Source organism: Gavialis gangeticus, unplaced genomic scaffold, assembly GCF_001723915.1.
Source record: "Gavialis gangeticus isolate Ggan-Ray unplaced genomic scaffold, GavGan_comp1, whole genome shotgun sequence".
NCBI classification, from domain to species: domain Eukaryota; kingdom Metazoa; phylum Chordata; order Crocodylia; family Gavialidae; genus Gavialis; species Gavialis gangeticus.
Window position 1 is genome coordinate 7,236,936 of NW_017728964.1, and position 10,699 is coordinate 7,247,634.

The window sequence follows — 10,699 nt, forward strand, 5'->3', positions numbered from 1 at the left end:
ATCTCTGGTTATTGAAACCCACTCTTCCCTTTCTCCACCCCAATCATCAACTAGTACAGCCCAAAGAGAGGTTTCACCCTGCAGAGGTATAAAAAGTCTCTCCAAGGTAGAGAGGTCACAAGAGAAGGTATGTTGAAACTGAAAGCCATTTGCATGCTTAAGCGGTTGCGACCTCTCAACCTTCCTTGGCAGAAAGCTGCTGGTTTTCTAGTTGCCCTCACAATTCTTCAGTACACAAAATCATTTATTTTATGCTTGTGGGTTGTTTTTCTAACTGTACAACCATCTCTCAGCCCCAACCATAGACTATGGACGTGCGTGGAGATCAGCTTCCACTCAGCTTGGCGTTATCGTGTCAATTTTGGGAGTGACTCAGTCAATTTCATTCCATTTCAGTTTCAGATTTCACTCTGAAGCAGCCACCACTTCTGTACCAGCCCTGGTTTTTCCACTCAAACTGTAACTGGGGCAGGGAGTGGATGGTACCTGAAGGGTATGACAACTGGAATTTTGGTCCAATGGAAAGAGTTTGGAGTAAATCTGGGTTGGAATTAAGACTGATGTTGTTTTTGATTTGGTGAAAGTAGTGTAATTTAAATGCCACTACTTTCCATCTCTCAATCCAGTTTAGTATAGTCCCTCTCCAACAACTGGCTGTCAGAAATAGATGGAATTACATGGTAGGGACCTCCCTCTTCCTGTACAAGGGTAACAAAGGATCCAAAAGACTGAATGCAGCTCTTTTTACCCTGAAGGAGCTAGTGGGCAGGTGGATAAGTTTGGCTTTCGGCATTTCAGTACCCTTTCTTGATATACAATCCCCCTGTTCAAGAAAGGGGGCAGTTCAGTTAAGTCTGGTTTGCTGAAAGTATCTTTCCTTTTCCTTTCTTTTATGGATTAAAATAAATACTGTCACTGTAAATATCAGAAGATCTACAGTTACAGGGATAGTCAGTGGGCTGGGGTGCACACACTCCAGTGATTTGAGCCTAGTTTTTGTGACTTGATATTTGATTCTTTGGCTCAGGTTTGGCCCATTGGAAATATTTCCCAGTGTTTTTCCAGCAATGCAGAATACCAAAACTTACAGCCCATAAATCCAAGATCTTGGCCTTCGGGGAGATGAGGGGGGAGAAAAAGGGAGATGGAGACAGAGGTTTGAGTACCCAAAGGTCTTGCATCAGGATTGTGTTTCTTCATTTTTTTTAATATGTCTTTCACACAGGGCATTTTTATAGGGCCATTAAATCCCAGGATGTAAGGGAGATCAGAGGAGGCATGGAGGGGCAGTAATGTCAGGAATCAGATCAGGTTTCTTTCCCCCCTTTGTCTAGATTCGCTTCAGTGGTCACACTTGTGACAGGATATGCTGTGTCTAACCTAATGCACTCAGTTGGCCTAATGGCCAGAGTTGTCTGAGCCCTGCTGTGCCAGTCAAAATGAAGGGTGACATTGATTCCCTCCCCTCCTCCCACCCTTCACCAAAAGATTTCATGGAGTTTCCTGAGGTCACAGGTTACATGGTGACATACCAGCCGTTGCTGAAGGTCACCCTGGATAGGCTGACTTCCTGATTTGGGGAACTTTCAGCTTTTCCCTTAAAAATCCTCAAATCACTTTCTAGATTTCTCTTCAACCCATTGTTTGTCTTCAGACCAATCCTGTAGAATTGTCAGTGAATTTCATGTTAGCAGTTGACCAACCATGTATTCTCACTGCAGTCAGTCTGTCTGTCTCTAGCTGTCTCATCATCCAGTCATGGCATATAGGTTTCCCCTGAAATTAGTCATCATGCCTGTGTGTTCAGTTACTGCATTAGTATGGCATCTCAGAGAGGATGCAGTAGTTCTCTTGCTATTAGATATGTGGCTCCTTTTCTTCAATTGATCATCTCTTCTCTCTTCCTATACCCGTAATTGCAGTTGTTTGGACTGGAACAAGATACAGGCATGGTTTTTCCTTCGCTTCCTATCATGAATAAGCTTTAGTTTTTCTCTCTCTGTCTCTCCCCCACCCCATCAGCTGCTAGAATTATCTTGCATTTCTAGATCTTCCAGGGCATCTGCACAATATGGTGAGTGCATTAAGAATTGCTCAAGCCAATTAGCTTTCTCAGATAAATGCTTCTAAGGAAATCATCGGCCAAAGGGTGGAAGGAAAGCAGTCCTACCTTATCTCCTAAGCTAAGGGGCTAAATGCTTGACATTAAGGGGCTAAAAGCTATTAGCATGCTTTGTTAAACAAAAAGAACCCTGTGCAGTGAAAGACACCTACAGAGCTCAGTTTCCCTCCAGACTTGACCACCTGTCCTTTATTTAAAGGACAGTCCTCTTTCCCCCTCCACTGTTACTTGCCTCTGACCTGTGCTTTTCCAGAACGATCCAAAGCCCGTGAAGGGCAAAAGGAAACTTTTCACTGCATTTCATGGACTTCACATTGGGTCCTTTGTACATCTTAATGGGAGGGGTAATCCAAATGCAAGCAGAATGGCAGCTGTGGGGAGAGGATGGAGGAAGGGGAGGGCAAGGGAGGGAAAGTTGGCCAAATCTAAATGAGCTCAGAAAGGTTGGGTAAATTCAGTGTATGGAAAGCACTGACAATCCACATGACAGGAATGATACAGCTGTTGCCCTTCCATGCAATGAAGGTGGTAAGCTGGTCTTAGCATTTGGGTTTCCAGAAGCTCTGGTGAGAGGAAAGAGTACGAAAGAGAGAATTGCAGCAGTAAGGACAGGAAGATCTTAAGGCAGGGTTAATGTGTTTAGCAAAGGCAGGGATGGGGCAAAGGAGGCATCTTGCTGGAGGTGCTGATAGGTAGAAAAGGCAGATTTGGAAAGGCAGAATAGCTCAGGGTTAGGCCCTTCAAGATTTCCAGCCTTTGGAACAAAGCAAGGATCTGCATTTAGAACAAGGGATGAGATCCTTCTTCCATTTCAGTCAAAGTATCCAAAGGAGGCCAAGGAAGGATTCTCTTGACACAGGTACTGTGGAGGACAGACATAAGGTGGCCTTCCAAGTGCACCTTCACAACTTCTGTTATAAGAGTTGGGTCAAGAATGCAGCTGGGGGTTGGAGGAGCAAGTCATGACAGCAGTACACACAGTGACAAGACTGCAGGCAGTGTTGCAGTCCACGGGTCAGATGAGGGTGGCTGTTGTGATGTAGGCCCAGAATCACCCAGAACTGCAAAAAGAGGAGGTGGCATAAAGCCAGAATAGTGCCCTGTTTCCTGGGCTTTGAGTTCCGTGTTGTACAGCACAGAGACTCTCCCACTAAGGTAGAGAGGACTTGAGTATGTGCCTGTTTCCTAGTATGAGATTCTTTTCAAGGCTTGTGCTTCAAGAGCCAAATCTTGATCCCTTTGAAGCTTTCATTGATTTAACTGGAAGGAGTATTTGGTCCTGAGAACAAGTAGCTTGGAGTAAGGGCTAATATCTTGATTGGAGATGAGCCCTAAAGAACGAACGCCCATAAATAAGCAACCTCAGGCAAGTCTGGGTACAGAGCCAAAGTTTCTGGTCCAACCAACCCCATTACTAGCTCTCACCCAACAGAGTTTCCATGCCAGCTATGTCCTTCCATGGCTGAAGGTAGCATAACGCCAGTCATCTCTGGTGTACTGCTGCTGCAGGAGGCATAGGAGCATCTTTTGTTATTTTTATTTGTATGACAGCAGCATTTACAGTCTGCAATCCAGATTAAAGCACTACTGTGCATGCACACATGAAGTAAAAGACAGTCCCTGTTCTCTAAGTGCCTAAAGAGACAGGGCAGAAGGGAAAAAGGGGGCAAAGAAGTGAAGGGAACTTTCCTGTTGGCACATATAGCAGATCAATAGTGGAGCCAGAAGTAGAATCCAGATCTCCTGAGTCATCTGTTCAGTGCTCTGCCCACTGGCCCATACTACCTTTCAGTCTGACTTTTAAGTATTGCTAAAAGCCATAACAATAATAGATTAGTGAAAGAGACAGGCACTGCTCAGGCAGAACAAGTTGCTCTGACTAATCCATTCATCAGCATGCACACAGCTTTTCTGTCCAGGTGGATGAGAAAATGCCTAGGAAGGTTATCTTGATCCAGGATCAGGTTGTTTTGAAATAAAACATTTTAAGAGAGAGAGGAAAACACTGTCTTGCAAACTCCTTTGAGGTTTTTTAGAAGTGGATAGAGGGATATATTTCCAGTGGGATTTGATATTTGAGAAATGGGTTTTTCATTGTTTGACCAGCCCACTATTTCTCCATTAGAATTCCATCATCGAAGGCATAGTAAAAGTAGATTTCCAGACATATAATACTTAACATCCCTCACTAGGCAAATCAAAAACATAATATGGTTTAAAAAATTAGATTTGCCTTGTAATCTAATCAGTATTAAATAACAATAATTCTAAATCTGAGGTTCTATATTTAAAATGCATTTAATCTCTGGGGATTGACAGAGTTATTTAATATAATGGAATCACCATTACTATCTAATGAAGGTGCTCCGTAGAGATGGGGTTTTTCACTGAAAAAAGCAATGGTTAAATAATTAGAAGCAAGGTCTAGATCTTCATCTGAATTAAATTGGCATGAGATTTGGGCCCTGTGCCCTCTTTTTAGTATCTCTACAACATCCTTGTAGTCAATACCAAGGGACAAATGGTTGTAAATTGTCAATAAATGTTAATGGTAAATATGAGGACTTAATAGAGTTCTAATCCAAGCTCTGTAACTAACTGCTCTGTGACTTCAGGTAAGTCGCTTCACTTCTCTGCAGCCCAGTTTCCTCATCTTTAAATGGGATAATAATACTTCCCGGCTTCACAGAGGGGTTGTTAGGAGTCAATTGTTAATATCCGTAAAGCCTTTGACAAATGTTAAGTGCTCAGTGTTGTTCTGCTTTGAATGCCATTTCCCCAGGATTGCTTTGAGTTTGCTCTTGAACAAACCCAGATTCCTTTCCTCCATAATCTCTCCTGTCAGTTTGCTCTATATATGTATAAAGCTGACCAAATACCCCTGGTTTTTATTTCTGTGCTGCACAGCACTGTCTGCATTTGGTTTTGCTCTACATTCTCCTTATCCCTTGTGCAAAGGTGAAAATAATTACTTGGGAAAACAACATCTTCTTCATTTCCAAGTCTGTTTATTTAGATTAGAGCTCTTCTGAGCCATCCTTTCCTTTTCTGGCTCAGACAGTAGTCATATATTTTTAACCCATTTTAGTAGCTAATTTTGCTTTGCATTTTGCTATATTAATTCCAACAAGCCACTTCCCAGCTGACTTTCCCTAAGGCAGTGAGGGCCATTACATCGGCTGAGTTTTTTTCTCCCCCGAACCTGTCTGTACTTTTTTTCCTTTGCATTAAGCAGTTTTCCTTATCTCCCTTTCAGAGAGAGATAGGATGTGTTCCCATCCGGATTTCCCTTGCTGGCTTCGTAATGATTTCTGAGTCACCTGGTCAATCCACTCATTACAGAGAAAGCTGATCCATATTGAGCCGGTTAGTTGCATACACTCTGAACTTTTTATATTTAAATATATTGGAGTTATATCAGCAGCAGGCAGGGACTCCGCTGCTGTCAAATGTCAGCATTGGCGTGACTGTATCTCGCGAAACTGGGTGAATGTTCCTTCCTTGTGGCATGTGCTTTAATTTCCTATTATTATTACGTTAATAAGACTGATACTTACTGTACATTGCTCATTTGCTCCTAAAATTGCAACCATTAGAGCAATAACTGGCAATTACATCCTGAGCAGTGCAGTGCAGCATGTGAATACCTACCTTGTGTCTCCAAAAGAGGGGACATGGAACATAGCTTTTAATAGTAAGTGCATGCACATTGCAATACAGGATTATAGTACATTTTTAGGGATGGGTGCAGGGTGTTTCTGCTTCTGGCCAGAGTCAAGCCTTTAGGTGTGGATCAGCTTATCGAGGATTCATGAGTCAGATGTTCAGCTAGGAACCCATCCTTTATGTTATAATACTAAGCTAAGACATTACACCTGACTTCAGAGAAACAGTAGAGTTGAGTGGAGAAGAGAATTGTGATGCCTACGAGTTGTTCCTGGCTTTGTCACTGAGCTTCTGATTGCCTTGTCCATGAGACCACACAACCTGTAGAATCGGTGGGTGCATCTACATATGCTATTGATGTGAAGCAATAAACTCCGGTGCAGTTTGTGCTGGAGTTTATTGCTTCCAGGCACTGTGTTTCCATGTGTTCCCAGAATCACAGCACATTGAGCCAGGTCAGAGCAGCCCCAGCTGGCAGGAGGTCTGGGGTTAGCCCATCCTCCCAGGGCTTTTCCAACCCAGCTCAACGTACTGTGGGGGGGCCAGCTAGGGCACAAGGGTGTTTCAGTGTGGGACTAGCCAGCAGGCAACCCCTGTACTAAAGTACCCTCATACCCCAGACAGCTCCATCAACATCTACATGTGCATTGCTGCATGCTAAATAACATTGCTGCAGGATAGTACTTGTGTTTACAAGTAAAACCATATGGTGGCATTTATTAGTTTACTGCACCCTAATAGGGCTGCACATGTAAACACAGAGATTTTGCTGTAGAGCCAATTAGTCGGTTCTACAGTAAACATCTGATGTAGATGTGCCCTGTATGACACAGGTTGTGGCCACAGTCGGGCTGATAGTGTAGCAGGCATATCTTCTTCCACCAAGAACTTTTCATGATGCTGAAAATAAAAAGAACCAGCGTAAGCCAAGGTTCCTTGTTGAGCTGTGCCACTAGCCCCCCCTGTTCCTCTTCTTTGTCTTACTGAATAGAGGCTATTCTCTTCCTTTGATCAGAGAGTAGAGCTTTATCACCACAGAGTGCCTAATTGTTCATTTGGCCAGTGTACTGCACACCTGCTGAGGAGGAGTAAATCCCACTCTTTCTGTAGACTCACTGGCCTAAATAAGTTATAATGAGACTTAGCTAAATAGACCCTAAGACGGTAGCTAAGCCTCTAATTCAGGTGGGTGCTTGCTAATGAAACAAAAGCCTGGAGTATAAACAGGGAAACAAATTCTACCGCTCAAGCTTTTCGGAGCTTGAGTCAGGACCTTCTGTGTAGGGAAGTGAGGGAAATGTTTCTGAGTCCTGGTAAGGGGAAGCCAGAACTAGCCTATATCCCTCATCTGGTCCTTTCATATGCAGACTTCCAGCATGCACCCCATTTATCATTAATATAGAAAAGTATAATAATATTAGGCTTTTATTATTTTATAATAACAAAATAGCCAGATTGCTAGTCCTGCAGTCTGGGGTTTTTTGTTTTCTCATAGAAAAGGTAGAGAATAAACAATTCAAACATAGCCTTTTCTTGCCTCACTTTGCCAATAAGCATTGACTCCAGGATGTGGAGGGCTTGCCCCTATGGCAAGAAGACAGGTTAGCCAGACTCTGTCATCCCTATCTCTTCCTGTCTGCCAGTAAGCAGTTGACCACAGATAAAACCACTTCTAGTACTTTCTGCTAATGGAGTTTCTTCCCTAGCTAAAATGGTAGGGGCATGAGGGTTTGCCTGCGAAGTTAGTGAGTCATATTCAAACTGCCAATACTGAGCTGAAACATAGTGTTCATGTAATGGGGAAAGGAACACAGCTGCATCACCCCACTGTAGACTTTGGGGTGTAGCAGATTTTCTAGTATCAGCAGAACTGGTGCTTTGTAAATGGACATATCTGCCTATTCAGAAGATCTGTGGATAGGCATCCACTGTTCAGGTGGAATAATCTATTAATTAATCTGGCATTAGCATCTGGAGTACCCAGGACTCTAAATATCATACAAACAAAAAATATGAGAGCAACTGTTGCGAAGAGCTGACAGTTTAACTAGACAAGACAGAGGAAGGATGGGAAAGGAAATGAATAAAATGACTTTTGTTAGGTTACAGAGCAGGAGGATCAAGGAACAGCACCCCTGACTCCCAGACCAGTGCCCTATCCATAGCACCCTGCAGCTTCTCATTTAAGTCAGTGCACTTGTAAGATGAGCAGGAGACCAACATCACCCTAAATGGGTTACTGTGTGCCAAAAGAGGGCTGTTCCTGATGCTGTCCAAAATGAGATCCTCACACATGGATACAAGAAGAACAAGCCACCTCTGGGTTAGTTAAATTGCAGCTCTCCACTTGTGAATGCACACCAATAAAAAAGGGAAGGCAAGTCCTGCTATGATAACAAGGAGGGTCCAGGAGCTGCTATTCATGAAAATGGTCCCCTAAGGGTGAGTCCTCAGTGACAGCCTTGATGTCTGCATTCATTATGCACATCTCTTTCATACTGCCTTCATTACTCGCATGCTATCTAGTGTCATTAAGATATCAAGTTCATTTAGGTACATCCACATTGGCAGTTTAATTATGTCTGGGTACCACTCTGTATTTTATTCATGGACTATCTCAGGGCGGTTGTCAAACACAAGCCCAGGAGATAAAGGTTCTGTGGCTGTAGAATGCTAATGTCCTGCTAGTTCCCTTTTGACAAATACACATGCCAGTTATTACCAAACTGATTATTTCATTCATTAACACCACATATATCAGCTCCCTTCACCCAATATTATTGTGTACATTCATCTTTTCATAAACAATTACCTGACAAGTTTGGGAAAGGGAGGTGTTGGGGAATTAATGCTCTAATGGGAATTTTCTGGCTTGGGTTAGTAACAAGGTGCTGTACTTGGATTGCCCTGTTAGCATGATCACTTCATTAATCAAATTAGGGACAATAACACATCATATGTGCACCATGTTTCCAAACAATACCAAATCAGGTTCCTTTGTGCTGGTGGCCTGGCTGATGGGGACCTGTTCCCAGTTTGCTTTGACCAGGAGCATAAAGTAAAGTAAGGAGATCCCAGTGGGAAACTTTGAAAAGCATTCTGTTTAGAGACAGTGTTGCTGATATATTTCCTCCATTTCTTATCTGCCTTTTCCTTTTATTATTATTATTGTCATGAGGCACATTTGCATGAAAACAGGTCCTTTGTTTATTGTCAGCTCCCTTCCTCTGGCTTTCTCTTATTGCCTTCTCAGAGCTGTAATCCTCCACGACAGCATAACTGGTGACTGCAGGAATGATTGTGTCATCATGAACAGGCAGCCATCTGGGAAACAAAAAGCACTTTCTCCTTTTTTCATGTAAAGATTCTGACAGTGAAAATCCAAGGGCAGGAAAAAAGACCCAGAAATTGTATGGTACCTGTCAGCTTTGTAGAGACTGTTTTAAGACACCATAGCAAACATTTTCAAAAGGGACAAGTGATTTGGATTGCTTAAGTTCAGACACTAGAAAGAGGGCAGATGTATAAAAAGTACTGTCTCAGTGTACTGGCAGTGCTGTCATTCTGTGTCAACAGTGACTGAAAAATGGAAGTTCTGGTTGATAGGCAGTGCCTAAAACCATTGCTGAACTAGGGATATGCTTCATCTAGAGCAGTGGTTATCAACTTTTTGTACCAGGACCCATCAATTGCCAGTTCCAATCCAGTACATAGTTTAAATAGAAAACAGCCCCCTAGCCCTGCTGGTGCCCCTCATTCCTGACCTGCTGCCTCCTACTCCCAGGTCCCAGCCCCCCCGACACATTGTCTATGCCCCTGCATTGACTTACCTGTGGGGAGCTGCTGTCCACTCTGCCCGGCTGCCATGTGCATGTGTGCGTGCACACATGTACATGGCACCCCCTGCCTGATCGCCCTCCTTCTGCTCCCCCCAGTGCCAAGCAGCTCCTTGCAGACTGGAACTCTGCTAGCCTGCAAAGGGAAAACCACAGTTTCTCACGTTTTTTTTTTTTTCCTTTAAAGGAGAATCCATTTTTTAAGTTTGTTGATCCATTTTTTAAAGTTTGTTTGTGACCTTGTCATATATTCTTGTAACCCACTTTTGGGTTATGACCCATGGGTTGAGAAATGCTGATCTATCTAGAGGGCTGAGTAGCAATCTGGAACCCAGGATCTCTTAAATACTAATCCTTGCTGCTATCTATTGGCTGTATCACTTCTCTGCCTTAATTTCTCCATTTTTAAAATAGATGTGTGTACTGTGGGAATACAGAATTTGAGTTGTATTTGGTCAGTTTCCCCTAGATACATACCGGTAAATTTATTCCACTGGATCATGTAGATTTGTTTCTGTGTTAATCCCATATTAGTCCCTCTAAATTCATTGTACCTTTGAACATCCCTGCTTGAAACAATCTGAAAAATATTTAGCAGGTAGCAACTGCAAAAAGGCACAGAAGCAGTAAAAGTCAATTTGTCTTTCCAATTCAAGCAAATATGCCTGGTAAGTAACATCCCATTGGCTGTTGTGAGAATGAAGGCAGGGTAGATATTCACCTATGTTGTAAGAATGACATCAGGGATGTCTAAATCTGCATATGGGAGTTAGATAAAATTTGAATGCCTGAAACCCCTTTTAAAAAGAGCAGTTTCAAGAAATAAGAGCCAGATCCACAAAAGAGCTTAGGTGTCTAAAATGCAATTTAGAAGTAACTTAGACACCTATATCCTGCCTTGTATTTTGGGCATCACCAGTACAGACAGATGCATTGGTTGTACTGATACTGATATAATCTGTTAGGCTACTGATATAATCTGTTAGGTAGCGATTCAAGTGTGGCAAAACTCCAACCTTAAACTTGCTTCATTCAGAGTCAAAGTAGGGTGATTTAGCTCACTCTTCATCACCAC

General features: G+C 42.8%; 1 protein-coding gene across 1 annotated transcript in view; it reads left to right on the plus strand.

Moving 5' to 3' along the window:
- The window catches only part of LOC109287381 (heparan sulfate glucosamine 3-O-sulfotransferase 3B1), a gene marked incomplete at its 5' end in the record, with an annotated part of 118,649 nt that overhangs the window by 34,667 nt on the left and 73,283 nt on the right, over nt 1–10,699 (plus strand). The window lies entirely within an intron of this gene.